Raw genomic sequence first — 15,271 nt, 5'->3', positions numbered from 1 at the left:
TGGATGATAAAGTAATGCAAAGCATCAAGCTGACCACGTGAGCAACAAACAAATACTGCATAATGAGAATAGATGTAGAGAACTTAGTGACTCCATCAAGTGTATTAACATCCATTTTATAGGGATTCCAGAAGAAGAGAGAGAAAGGGAGGCAGAAAATGTGTTTGAAGAAATAACTGCTGGAAACTTTCCAAAGCTGGGGAAGGAAACAGAGATACAGATTCAGGAGGTACAGAGATCCCCAACAAATTCAATGTAAGGATGTCCACACCAAGACACAGTAACTAAAGTGGAAATAAAAGTGATAAAGAATGTTAAAGGTTGCAAGAGAAAAGAAGACAGTTGCATATAAAGGAAACCCTATAAGGCCATCAGCTGATATTTCATCAGAAACCTGGTAGGCCAGAAGAAAGTGGCCTGATATAGCCAAAGCGCTGAAAGGGAAAAATCTGCAGCCAGGAATAGTCTTACTGGCAAAACTGTCATTCACAATAGAAGGAGAGATAAAGAGTTTTCCAGACAAATAAAAATTAAAAGAATTCATAACCATTAAACTAGTCCTCCACGAAATGTTATGGGGGACTCTGTGAGTGAAAAACAAAACTGTAAGTAAGACTAAGAGAAACAGAAGCTCGAAAGAAAAAGAAAGCAAAACTGTTATGTAAAAATACAAATAAAAGCACAAGATAAAAGGATGTAAAATATGATACCAACTATCTGAAATGTGGATCGGAGTAAAAATGAGTTCAAAATTAAGCAACAATCAGCTTAATAAAGACTGTTATATGCAGGATGTCATATATAAACCAAATGGCAACAACAAATCAAAAAAAAAATTAAAAGAGTAAGAAATCTGAATATATCACTAAAGAAAGAGCAACCCATGAAAGAGAGAAAGAGAGGAAAGGATCAGAGAAAAACTACAAACAGAAACGACCACAGACAAATAACAAAATGGCAAATAAATACACGTCTATCAATAATTACTTGGAAAGTAAATGGATGAAACACCCTAATCAAAAGACAAAGAATGAAAAAACAGACATAGGGTGACAAAGTGGATAAAAAATAAGACTCATCCATATGATACCTAAAAGAGACTCATTTCAGATCTAACGACACCTGCAGATTAAAAGTGAGGGGATAGAGAAATATCTACCATGTGAAAAGATGTCCAAAGAAAGCTAGAGTAACAATATTTATATTGGACAAAATAGACTTTAAAATAGAGTGTGTAAAAAGGGATCAAGAAGAACACTATATAATAATAAAGGGGACATTCCAATAAGAAGATATAATAATTATAAATATGAATGCACCCAATATGGAAACACCCACATACATAAAACAGTAATAACAAACATAAAGGAACTAACTGATAGTGATACAAAATAGTGGGAGACTTTAACAGTGTACGTACATCAATGGACAGATAATCCAAACAGAAAATCCATAAGGAAATAGTGAGTTTGAATGACACACTGGATCATTCCATACTGAAACAGCAGAGTATACATTCTTTTCAAGTACACACAGAACATTCTCCAGAACAGATCGGAGAGTAGGCCATAAATAAACCTTCAACAAGTTCAAAAAAATCAAAGTCATACCATGCATCTTTTCTGACCTTAAACTATGAAACCAGAAGTCAACTACAAGAAAAAAATTAGAAAAACCACAAATACTCTATGTTAAAGAACATGCTACCAAACAATGAATGGGTCAACCAAGAAACCAAACAAATAATTCAAAAGGACATGGAAACAAATGAAAATGAAACACAATGGTCCAAAACATTTGGGATGCAGCAAAAGCATTCCCAAGGTGACAGCTGATAGCTACCTCAAGAAGCAAGAACATTCTCAAGTAAACAATCTAACCTTACACCTAAATGAGCTAGAAAAAGAATAAGAGAAACCCCAAAACCAGTAGGAGGAAGGAAATAATAGACATTAGAGCAGAAACAAAGGATATAGAAACCAAGAAACAATAGAACAGATTGATGAAACCAGGAGCTGGTTCTCCAAAAAGATCAACAAAATTAATGAGTCTTGCCAGACTCATTGAGGGGGGAAGGCCTCAAATAAACAAAATCACAAATAGGAGAAATAACCACCAACACCACAAAAATGAAAACAACTGTAAGAGAATATTATGAAAAACTGTATGCCAACAAATTTGACAACCTAGAAGACATAGATGAATGCCTAGAAACAAAACCTACCAAAGCAGGAAGAAATAGAAATTTTGAATGGGTCAATTACCAGCAGGGAGATGGAATCTGTAATCAAAAATCTCCCAACGAACAAAAGTCCAGGACCAAACAGCTTCACAGGCGAATTCTATCAAACTTTTAAAGAGTTAATTATCTATTCTTCTAAAACTATCCCCAAAAAAACAGAAAAAGAAAACTTCCAAATTCATTCCATGAGGCCACTATCATCCTGATACTAAAACCAGATAAAGACACACAGAAAAAAAGAACTACAGGACAATATCTCTGATGAATATAGATGTAAAAGTCTTCAACAAAATACTAACAGAATCCAGAAACACATTTAAAAAATCATTCAACATGATCAGGTAGGATTTATTCCCAGGCTGAAAGGGTGGTTCAAATATTCACAAATCAATCAACATGATATGTCACATCAATATGAAAAAGGATAGAAACCATAGGATCATTTCATGAGACATGAAGTATTTGACAAAGTGAAACAACTAGTTATGATAAAAGCCCTTAACCAAGTCGGTTTAGATGGAACACACCTCAACATAATAAAGGCCATATATGAAAAACCTACAGCATAAATCATCTCAACTGGGAAAAACTGAGAGCTTTCCCCCTGAGGTCAGGAAAAAGACAAAGATGTCCACTCTCACCACAGTTATTTAACATAGTACTGGAAGTCCCAGGCACAGCAATGAGACAACAAAAAGAAAAGCAAGGCATCAAAATTGGTAAGGAAGAAGAAAAACTCCCTCTATTTGCCAATGACACGAGACTATACATAGAAAACCTGAAAAACTCCACCAAAAACTACTAGAACTAATACACAAATTCAGTAAAGTTGGAGTCTACAAAATCAATGGGTGGAAATATGTTACATTTCCATGCACTAATGATGAAGCAGAAGAGAAATTAGTAAAAAATGCCATTTACGATTGCACCAGAATGGTAACTTACCCAGGAATAACCCTAACCAAAGAAGTGAAAGACCTGTACTTTGAAAACTATAAAATATTGATGAAAGAAATTGAAGAGACCACAAAGAAATGGAAAGACATCCCATGCTCATGGATTGAAAGAACAAATATTATTAAAATGTCTATATTACCCAAAACAGAAACTGAGGAAAAAAGAGACAGGCAATTAAAAGACCATGAGGATAGATTAAGGGAAATAAATGACAGCCTTAGGAAGAAAAACCTACGTTTAATTGGGGTTCCCGAGGGCGCCGAAAGGGACAGAGGGCCAGAATATGTATTTGAACAAATCCTAGCTGAAAACTTTCCGAATCTGGGAAGGGAAAGAGGCATTCAGATCCAGGAAATAGAGAGATCCCCCCCTAAAATCAACAAAACCCGATCAACACCTCGACATTTAATAGTGAAGCTTGCAAATTCCAAAGATAAGGAGAAGATCCTTAAAGCAGCAAGAGAAAAAAAGTCCCTGACTTTTATGGGGAGGAATATTAGGGTAACAGCAGACCTCTCCACAGAGACCTGGCAGGCCAGAAAGGGCTGGCAGGATATATTCAGGGTCCTAAATGAAAAGAACATGCAACCAAGAATACTCTATCCAGCAAGGCTGTCATTCAAAATGGAAGGAGAGATAAAGAGCTTCCAAGACAGGCAGGAACTAAAAGAATATGTAACCTCCAAACCAGCTCTGCAAGAAATTTTAAGGGGGACTCTTAAAATTCCCCTTTAAGAAGAAGTTCAGTGGAACAATCCACAAAAACAAGGACTGAATAGATATGATGACACTAAACTCATATCTATCAATAGTAACTCTGAACGTGAATGGGCTTAATGACCCCATCAAAAGGCGCAGGGTTTCAGACTGGATTAAAAAGCAGGACCCATCTATTTGCTGTCTACAAGAGACTCATTTTAGACAGAAGGACACCTACAACCTGAAAATAAAAGGTTGGAGAACCATTTACCATTCAAATGGTCCTCAAAAGAAAGCAGGGGTAGCCATCCTTATATCAGATAAATTAAAATTTACCCTGAAGACTATAGTGAGAGATGAAGAGGGACACTATCTCATACTCAAAGGATCTATCCAACAAGAAGACTTAACAATTCTCAATATATATGCCCCAAATGTGGGAGCTGCCAAATATTTAAACCAATTAATAACCAAACTGAAGAAATACTTTGATAATAATACACTTATACTTGGTGATTTCAATCTAGCTCTTTCTATACTAGATAGGTCTTCTAAGCACAACATATCCAAAGAAACGAGAGCTTTAAATGATACACTGGACCAGATGGATTTCACAGATATCTACAGAACTTTACATCCAAACTCAACTGAATACACATTCTTCTCAAGTGCACATGGAACTTTCTCCAGAATAGACCACATACTGGGTCACAAATCGGGTCTGAACCGATACCAAAAGATCGGGATAGTCCCCTGTATATTCTCAGACCATAATGCCTTGAAATTAGAACTTAATCACAACAAGAAGTTTGGAAGGACCACAAACACATGGAGGTTAAGGACCATCCTGCTAAAAGATGAAAAGGTCAACCAGGAAATTAAGGAAGAATTGAGAAGATTCATGGAAACTAATGAGAATGAAGATACAACCGTTCAAAATCTTTGGGACGCAGCAAAAGCAGTCCTGAGGGGGAAATACATCGCAATACAAGCATCCATTCAAAAACTGGAAAGAACTCAAATTCAAAAGCTCACCTTACACATAAAGGAACTAGAGAAAAAGCAACAAATGGACCCCACCCCCAGCAGAAGAAGACAGTTAATTAAAATTCGAGCAGAACTAAATGATATCGAGACCAAAAGAACTGTGGAACAGATCAACAGAACCAGGAGTTGGTTCTTTGAAAGAATTAATAAGATAGATAAACCATTAGCGAACCTTATTAAAAAGAAGAGAGAGAAGACTCAAATTAATAAAATCATGAATGAGAAAGGAGAGATCACTACCAACACCAAGGAAATACAAACGATTCTAAAAACATATTATGAACAGCTGTATGCCAATAAATTAGGAAATCTAGAAGAAATGGATGCATTCCTGGAAAGCCACAAACTACCAAAACTGGAGCAGGAAGAAATAGAAAACCTGAACAGGCCAATAACCAGGGAGGAAATTGAAGCAGTCATCAAAAACCTCCCGAGACACAAGACTCCAGGGCCAGATGGCTTCCCAGGGGAATTCTATCAAACGTTTAAAGAAGAAATCATACCTATTCTACTAAAGCTGTTTGGAAAGATAGAAAGAGATGGAGTACTGCCAAATTCGTTCTATGAGGCCAGCATCACCTTAATTCCGAAACCAGACAAAGACCCCACCAAAAAGGAGAATTACAGACCAATATCCCTGATGAACATGGATGCAAAAATTCTCAACAAGATACTAGCCAATAGGATCCAACAACACATTAAGAAAATTATTCACCATGACCAAGTAGGATTTATCCCTGGGACACAAGGCTGGTTCAACACTCGTAAAACCATCAATGTGATTCATCATATCAGCAAGAGAAAAACCAAGAACCATATGATCCTCTCATTGGATGCAGAGAAAGCATTTGACAAAATACAGCATCCATTCCTGATCAAAACACTTCAGAGTGTTGGGATAGAGGGAACTTTCCTCGACATCTTAAAAGCCATTTACGAAAAGCCCACAGCAAATATCATTCTCAATGGGGAAGCACTGGGAGCCTTTCCCCTAAGATCAGGAACAAGACAGGGATGTCCACTCTCACCACTGCTGTTCAACATAGTTCTGGAAGTCCTCGCCTCAGCAATCAGACAACAAAAAGACATTAAAGGCATTCAAATTGGCAAAGAAGAAGTCAAACTCTCCCTCTTCGCCGATGACATGATACTCTACATAGAAAACCCAAAAGCCTCCACCCCAAGATTGCTAGAACTCATACAGCAATTTGGTAGCGTGGCAGGATACAAAATCAATGCCCAGAAATCAATGGCATTTCTATACACTAACAATGAGACTGAAGAAAGAGAAATTAAGGAGTCAATCCCATTTACAATTGCACCCAAAAGCATAAGATACCTAGGAATAAACCTTACCAAGGAGGTGAAGGATCTATACCCTAAAAACTATAGAACACTTCTGAAAGAAATTGAGGAAGACACAAAGAGATGGAAAAATATTCCATGCTCATGGATTGGCAGAATTAATATTGTGAAAATGTCAATGTTACCCAGGGCAATTTACACGTTTAATGCAATCCCTATCAAAATACCATGGACTTTCTTCAGAGAGTTAGAACAAATTATTTTAAGATTTGTGTGGAATCAGAAAAGACCCCGAATAGCCAGGGGAATTTTAAAAAAGAAAACCATAGCTGGGGGCATCACAATGCCAGATTTCAGGTTGTACTACAAAGCTGTGGTCATCAAGACAGTGTGGTACTGGCACAAAAATAGACACATAGATCAATGGAACAGAATAGAGAACCCAGAAGTGGACCCTGAAATGTATGGTCATCTAATATTCGATAAAGGAGGAAAGACTATCCATTGGAAGAAAGACAGTCTCTTCAATAAATGGTGTTGGGAAAATTGGACATCCACATGCAGAAGAATGAAACTGGACCACTCTCTTTCACCATACACAAAGATAAACTCAAAATGGATGAGAGATCTAAATGTGAGACAAGAGTCCATCAAAATCCTAGAGGAGAACACAGGCAACACCCTTTTTGAACTCGGCCACAGTAACTTCTTGCAAGATACATCCACAAAGGCAAAAGAAACCAAAGCAAAAATGAACTATTGGGACTTCATCAAGATAAGAAGCTTTTGCACAGCAAAGGATACAGTCAAAAAAACTAAAAGACAACCTACAGAATGGGAGAGGATATTTGCAAACGACATATCAGATAAAGGGCTAGTTTCCAAAATCTATAAAGAACTTATTAAACTCAACACCAAAGAAACAAACAATCCAATCATGAAATGGGCAAAAGACATGAAGAGAAATCTCACAGAGGAAGACATGGACATGGCCAACATGCACATGAGAAAGTGCTCTGCTTCACTTGCCATCAGGGAAATACAAATCAAAACCACAATGAGATACCACCTCACACCAGTGAGAATGGGGAAAATTAACAAGGCAGGAAACAACAAATGTTGGAGAGGATGCGGAGAAAAGGGAACCCTCTTACACTGTTGGTGGGACTGTGAACTGGTGCAGCCACTCTGGAAAACTGTGTGGAGGTTCCTCAAAGAGTTAAAAATAGACCTGCCCTACGACCCAGCAATTGCACTGTTGGGGATTTACCCCAAAGATTCAGATGCAACGAAACGTCGGGACACCTGCACCCCGATGTTTCTATCAGCAATGGCCACAATAGCCAAACTGTGGAAGGAGCCTCGGTGTCCATCGAAAGATGAATGGATAAAGAAGATGTGGTTTATGTATACAATGGAATATTACTCAGCGATTAGAAACGACAAATACCCACCATTTGCTTCAACGTGGATGGAACTGGAGGGTATTATGCTGAGTGAAATAAGTCAATCGGAGAAGGACAAACAGTGTATGTTCTCATTCATTTGGGGAATATAAATAATAGTGAAAGGGAATATAAAGGAAGGGAGAAGAAATGTTGGGAAATATCAGGAAGGGAGACAGAACATAAAGACTCCTAACTCGGGGAAACGAACTAGGGGTGGTGGAAGGGGGGAGGAGGGCGGGTGTTGGAGGGGAATGGGTGACGGGCACTGAGGTGGACACTTGACAGGATGAGCACTGGGTGTTTTTCTGTATGTTGGTAAATTGAACACCAATAAAAATTAATTTAAAAAAATAATAATAATAAAAAAAAATAAAAAATAAATAAAAAAAAATGTCTATATTACCCAAAACAATCTACATAGTTAATGCAATGCCTATCAAAACACCAACAGCATTTTTCACAGAGCTAGAACAAAAACATCATAAAATTTACATAGAATCACAAAAGACTCTTAATAGCCAGAGCAATTTTGAAAAAAGAAAAGCAAAGCTGGGATGCCTAGGTGGCTCAGTGGTTGAACATCTAACTTTGACCCAGGACCTGATCCCTGGGTCCTGGGATTGAGTTCTACATCAGGCTCACCGCCTGCTTCTCCCTCTGCCTATGTCTCTGCCTCTCTCTGTGTGTCTCTCATGAATAAATAAATAAAATCTTAAAAAGAAAAGAAAAAAAAGCTGAAGGCATCACAATCCCAGGCTTCAGGTTATATTGCAGAGCTATAATAATCAAAACAATATGATAGTCACACAAAAATAGACACATAGATTAATAGGATAGAAAGACCAAAAATAAAACCACAATTATATGGTCAATTAATCTTTGACAGAGTAGGAAAGAATATCAAATGGTAAAAAAGAATATCTCTTCAAGGAATGGTGTTGGGAAAACTGGACAGCAGCATGCAAAACTATGAAACTGCATCACTCTCTTTTACCATACATAAAAGTAAACTCCAAATAGATTAAAGACCTAATTGTGAGTCCTGAAACCATCAAAATCCTAGAGGAGAGCACAGGCAATAATGTTTCTGACACTGACTGTAACAACATTTTTCTAGATATGTATCCTGAGGCAAGAGAAACAAAATCAAAAATAAACTATTGATACTACATCAAAATAAAAAGCTTCTGCATGGCAAAGGAAAGAATCAACAAAACTAAAAGGTAACCTACTGAATGTGAGAAGATATTTTGCAAATAACATGTCCAATAAAGGGTTAGTATTCAGAATATATACTTTCACAACTCAACACCCCAAAAATGAATAATCCAATTAAAAATGGGCAAATCACTTGAATGGACATTTCTCCAAAGAAAACAACCAGATGGTCAACAGACATATAAAACGATGCTCAGCATCACTGATCATCAGGGAAATGCAAATCAAAACCAAAATGAGATTCCACCCCATAACCTATCAGAATGGCAAAAATAAAAAACACAAGAAACAACAGGTGTTGGTTAGGATGTGGAGAAAAAGCAACACTCATGTACTGTTCATGGGAATGCAAACTGGTGCAGCCACTGTGGAAAACAGTAAGGAGTTTCCTCAAAACTTTAAAATAGAACTGCCCTATGATCCAGTAATCACTCTACTGGATTTTTACCCCTCAAAATACAAAAACACTAATTCAAAGGGATACAGGCACCCCAATGTGTGTGGGAGCATTATTTACAATAGCCAAACTATGAAAGCAGCCCAGTGCCCACTAATAATGAATAGATAAAAAAGTAGTGTGTGTGCATGCTTGCACGGGCACACACTGTGTGTAATGGAATATTATTCACCCATAAAAAAGAATGAAATCATGTTTTTTGCAACGATATGGATAGATCTAGAGAGAAAAATGGTAAGTGAATTAAGTCAGTCAAAGACAAATACCATATAGATAACACATGATTTCACTCATCAGGGGAATTTAAGAAACAAAACAAATGAGCAAAGGAAAAAAAAAAAGAGAGTGGCAGAAACTAAGGAACAGATTTTTAACTAAATAGACAAATTGATAGCTACCAGAGTGGAGGTGGCTGGGGCAATGGGGAAACAGCAGATGGGGATTAAGGAATACACTTGTGATGAAGAGTGATGCATAGAATTGTTGAATCACTGTATTGTACACTTGAAACTAATATAACACTTTATGTGAACTATCCTGGAATTGAAATAAAATAAGGAAATGTATATTCACATAATATGATGACTTTGGTTAATAAGGTATTACATGATTGAAAATTGCAAAGATATCTGTTAAAAATTCTCAGCATAAGAAAAAAGATTGCAACTGTGTAAGAAGACGGATGTTAGCTAAACTTATTGTGGTAAACATTTCTAAATATACATATATACAAATAAAAAATAAGAACCTTTCTATAGTGTATTCTCTCTATATATATTTATATATTGTGTTACTAATAAATGCTATCACAAATTCTTACAACCTTTTCTTAATAAGTTCTTATAGCAAAGTGTTTTTTATTTTTCTTCATGTAAGAAGATTATGATATTATTACCCTGATATTTAAAGAATGTTCATTATGGGAATTTTAAGAGGGAAAGTGAGCAAGTAAATATTCTAATAAAAAAGGTGAAATAAATTCAATAGACGCAGAATATCAACCACAAATATGCATTTAAAAAATAAAGCAACTAAATTTAATGATGTATCAATGGATAAACCTAGTTCTAAGAACATTTATATTTAATGGAAGAACTATTCTTGGGACATAGAATGTTAAAACATCTTAACTATTCCTCACCTGATATAAACTACCACCATTTTAGTTCAGAAAACTGTGATTTTGAACAAACTATGGATTTTCCTCCTTATGTTCACAGAATACCAATGATAGCAGACAGGAAAATTTATGCCATGTGTCCCTGTTAATTAAGCTCCCTTGCTTGTAAGCCATTTCAAGAATTGGAGAGAAATCTCAATTCAAAAGTCTCCAGATATTAACTCATGGTTAAATCATTTCTATTACTTTAATAAATATGATTTTAATTTGCAAGAGCTCTTTTAAGAAATGGTTAACATACACAATAGATTCTCCTTTGAAACTGGTACCCCAACTAGGGCACTGATAATTTTGCATTTATATATTTATATTTATTTAATTTTGCCTTATTATACATATATAAAATGAAACTAACATAACACTGTGCTATATATATATACTAATATGAAAATGTATTATATATATACTACATAATACACACTCACACACCACACAGGCAAGCTTGGACTCAATAGTATTATCCCAATTCTTAAATGGATATATAATTAATTGTCATTAATACTGTGCATTTTGTTATGCCAGAAAGATCCAGGTTATTAGAATTCTGAGTTCCACTGATTCCTAAATGTATTACATTTTATAGGTGGAAAATTGAGCTCATTGAATATTGTTTGAAATGAAGAGCCTCATTCTCAGGCCTCTGTTTCCTTCACTAGGAGGTGCTGAAGGGTTCTTGGGGCAAAACTGGATTTCACAACCTTTGGAAGAAACAATGGCTATCTTCTTTGTGTCCCAGCCTGGTTTAAAATGATTCAGGGAGGGATCCCTGGGTGGCACAGCGGTTTGGCGCCTGCCTTTGGCCCAGGGCGCGATCCTGGAGACCAGGGATCGAATCTCACGTCGGGCTCCCGGTGCATGGAGCCTGCTTCTCCCTCTGCCTGTGTCTCTGCCTCTCTCTCTATCTCTCTGTGACTATCATAAATAAAAAATAAAAAATAAAAAAAAATAAATTAAAAAAAATAAAATAAAATGATTCAGGGAGACTGTGCCTCTGAATGGTCATATCAAGGCCAAACCACAAATTAATCTGAAATTTGGTCACTGAGGCATCTACTCCAAAATATTAATTGGAAGCCTTCTGTGGATCTAGCTCCATCGTAGGCAAAGTTGGTTGGTTTGAGTATTCTTTTCCAAAGAATCTTTTCTTTACCTTTTTTTAAAAAATATATTTTAGTTATTCACGAGAGAGAGAGAGGTAGAGACACAGGCAGAGGGAGAAGCAGACACCTCGCAAGGAGCCCAATGTGGGATTCGATCCCAGGGCTGGGGATCATGCACTGAGCCAAAGGCAAATGGTCATCTGCTGAGCCACCCAGGCGTCACTGGGGAATCTTTTCTTTTTTAAGAATTTATTTATTTTAGAGAGAGTGGGAGCAGCGGGAGGGGCAAAGGGAGAGGGACAAGCAGACTCCCACTGAGCAGGGATCCCGATGTGTGGCTCAATACCCAGACCTTGAGATCAAAACATGAGCCAAAGTCAGATGCTTAACCAACTGAGCCACTCAGGCGCTCCTGCGTGTTATTTTCATAATGTCTCAGTGGCAGAAATTAATGCCAAGTTGTGGGTGGCACTAGGATCATATATACCAATAAAGTACCTTAAAGACTAAGAACCCCAGAATATCAGTTGCATTGTCAAGAGTTAGAACACAGTGAATAGAATTAAATTTCTTTTAAAAGAGCCAAGAGTGCTTAGTGGTTAAACAATCTTTAGATCAGACAGCCTGACTTTGTAATGTGATCTGCCACATATAATCCTGGACAATTTATGCAATCTCTCCACATATCACATCTCGAAAAGGAGGATGACAGAGTCACTATGTATAACAAAGTTAGGAAATAAATAGGTGCTGTCCTTGAAGCATTTTCTATTGCAGTTGACAAATGACAAAGACTTCATAAATTTTAGCCATCATGATTAGGTTCCAGGTAGTGGAACTTGGGAGGATGAGAAGAATTAGCACAGAGGAGCTAAGAAAAAAATCATTTCAGCTAATAGAGTGTGAGTAAAGGCTTACATTAAAGAAATTCAATACACAACCTTCATCATCCTGTATAATCTAGTTGCTACCTACCTCTCTAAACTCCTTTCAAGACATCTCAACTACATTCATTGTCATTTAGCTACACTGGCATTCACTCTGTTAAACATGCTCTGATTATTCCCGCCTTCAGATTGTCACACATACTCTTTACTTTTTATTTGCCTAAAAACTGTTCATTCTTCAAGTTTTAATTTAATGTCTCTTCTTCAGGAATACCTTCACTGAAACAGACACTCATCCCAATTTGAATGATGTGGGAAACAAAGGCAGAAGAAAAATTATTAAACTTCCTTACCATCTACAGCACACTGACAAGTCCATGAAAAAGGCAGACCAACATTCCTCCAGGGACTCAACTGTTTCAATGTTAAAACTTTGCTAAAGGCAAAAGACAACCTTCCCGGGAGGCCTTTCCCCCGGGAAGGTCGGTGCAGCTCCTGCTCCTCCGGGACGGGGCTCTCCTGTCCTGGGGACACTCGCCCCGGCCCCAGCCCGGCTCCACGCGGGCCCCTCCCCCTTGGAGGCCTTTTGTTCCTTTATTTCTTTTTCCCGTCTTCCTACCTTGATAGAAGCGCGAACTCTTCTCACTGTAGCGTTCCAGCTGGTCTCTCTTTAAATCTCAGGCCGAATTCGTAGATTTTCAGGATGATTTGAATGTTTTCTAGGTAATTTGTTGAGGACAAGTGACTTGGGGACCCTACTCTGCCGCCATCTTGCCCCTCCCTCCCATTATTTTTGTTTTGATTCGATTATTTTCTATTCGATTTGATTTTTTTCATGTCGATTTGATTATTTTGTTTTCGATTTGATTTTCATTTCGATTGATTATTTTCGTTTCGATTTCATCATTTTCTATTCTATTCGATTATTTTAGTTACTATTTGATTACTTTCGATTCGATTCCATTATTTTCATGTCGATTTGATTATTTTGGTTTCGTTTCTATTATTTTCGTTTCGATTGATTATTTTCGATTCGATTTGATTATTTTTGATTCAATTTGATTATTTTTGTTTCGATTTGATTATTTTTGATTCGATTTGATTTTTTTCATGTCAATTTGATTTTAGTTTCGATTTGATTATTTTCAATTCGATTTGATTTTTTTCATGTCGATATGATTTTAGTTTCGATTTGATTATTTTCGATTCGATTTGATTTTTTTCATGTGGATTTGATTATTTTGGCTTCGATTTGATTTTCATTTCGATTGATTATTTTCGTTTCGATTATGTTTTTATTCGATTCGATTATCTTCGTTTTGATTCGATTATTTTCGTTTCGATTCAGTTCCATTCCATTCGATATTTATCAATTCGATGCGATTTGATTTTCTTCAATTCGATTCGATTCCATTCCATTTTTTTCATTTCGATTTGATTATTTTTCTTTTGACTGTATTCTTTTTATTCCATTCGATTATTTTCGTTTTGATTCGATTTTCATTTCGATTGGATTATTTTTGTTTCAACTCAATTATTTTCGTTTCAACTCCATTGTTTTTGATTCGATTCGATTATTTTCGTTTCAATTCGAATTTTTAAATCGATTCGTTTATTTTCACTTCGATTTGATTATTTACATTTCGATTCAATTATTTTCGATTCGATTCGATTATTTTCATTTCGATTCGATTATTTTCGATTCGACTCGATTATTGTTGATTTGATTCGATTATTTTGGTTTCAATTTGATTACTTTTGATTCTATCTGATTATTTTCGTTTCGATGTGATTATTTTCGATTCAATTCGATTATTTTCATTTTGATTGATTATTTTGGTTTCGATTTGATTATTTTCGTTTTGATGCGATTTTTTTCGTTTCGATTCGCTTATTTTCGTTTCGATTATGTTTTTATTCGATTCGATTATCTTCGTTTTGATTCGATTATTTTCGTTTCGATTCAATTCCATTCCATTCGATATTTATCGATTTGATGCGATTTGATTTTCTTCAATTCGATTCGATTCCATTCCATTTTTTTCATTTCGATTTGATTATTTTTCTTTTGATTGTATTCTTTTTATTCCATTCGATTATTTTCGTTTTGATTCGATTTTCATTTCGATTGGATTATTTTTGTTTCAACTCAATTATTTTCGTTTCAACTCGATTGTTTTTGATTCGATTCGATTATTTTCGTTAATGATATCCTGAAACATGAAAACACTAACTGACAGCCTACCTATGTCAGTTTTCTTACAGAGAAGTGTATTAAGCAAACAATTTCTTTTCAAGGAAATCTATCTTATTTCTTTTGTGTTAAAGCTTAATTCAATTTTTAGCATTTCTTTTTTTTTTTTTTTAATTTTTTTTTTTTTTTTAATTTATGATAGTCACAGAGAGAGAGAGAGAGAGGCAGAGACACAGGCGGAAGGAGAAGCAGGCCCCATGCACCGGGAGCCTGATGTGGGATTCGATCCCGGGTCTCCAGGATCGCGCCCTGGGCCAAAGGCAGGCGCCAAACCGCTGCGCCACCCAGGGATCCCAATTTTTAGCATTTCAAATAATTAAAATGTTTTCCTTGAGCTTCTGTATTTTATGACTTTTTGATATGACATCAACTCAAATTGTACAAAATTTTACCACTTTAAATTCTGACTCAATAATAGTAAGAATTTTGGAAAATGAAAAAGCCAGGTACAGAGCCTTTTAAAGCACATAGTAACAT

General features: G+C 36.2%; 1 long non-coding RNA gene across 1 annotated transcript in view; it reads right to left on the bottom strand.

Annotated features, from left to right (window-relative positions):
* LOC140596670 (uncharacterized) overlaps positions 1 to 13,367 on the bottom strand; it is a 61,038-nt gene extending 47,671 nt beyond the window's left edge. The window contains exon 1 of the long non-coding RNA XR_011998578.1: positions 13,160 to 13,367. This is a non-coding gene — a long non-coding RNA (uncharacterized lncRNA). The remainder of the gene's footprint in view (positions 1 to 13,159) is intronic.
* Positions 13,368 to 15,271: the final 1,904 nt, after the last annotated feature.

This window comes from Vulpes vulpes, unplaced genomic scaffold, assembly GCF_048418805.1.
Source record: "Vulpes vulpes isolate BD-2025 unplaced genomic scaffold, VulVul3 Bu000000662, whole genome shotgun sequence".
NCBI classification, from domain to species: Eukaryota; Metazoa; Chordata; class Mammalia; order Carnivora; family Canidae; genus Vulpes; species Vulpes vulpes.
The sequence above is the reverse complement of the archived record's forward strand: the minus strand, read 5'-3'. Positions and strand labels throughout refer to the sequence as shown.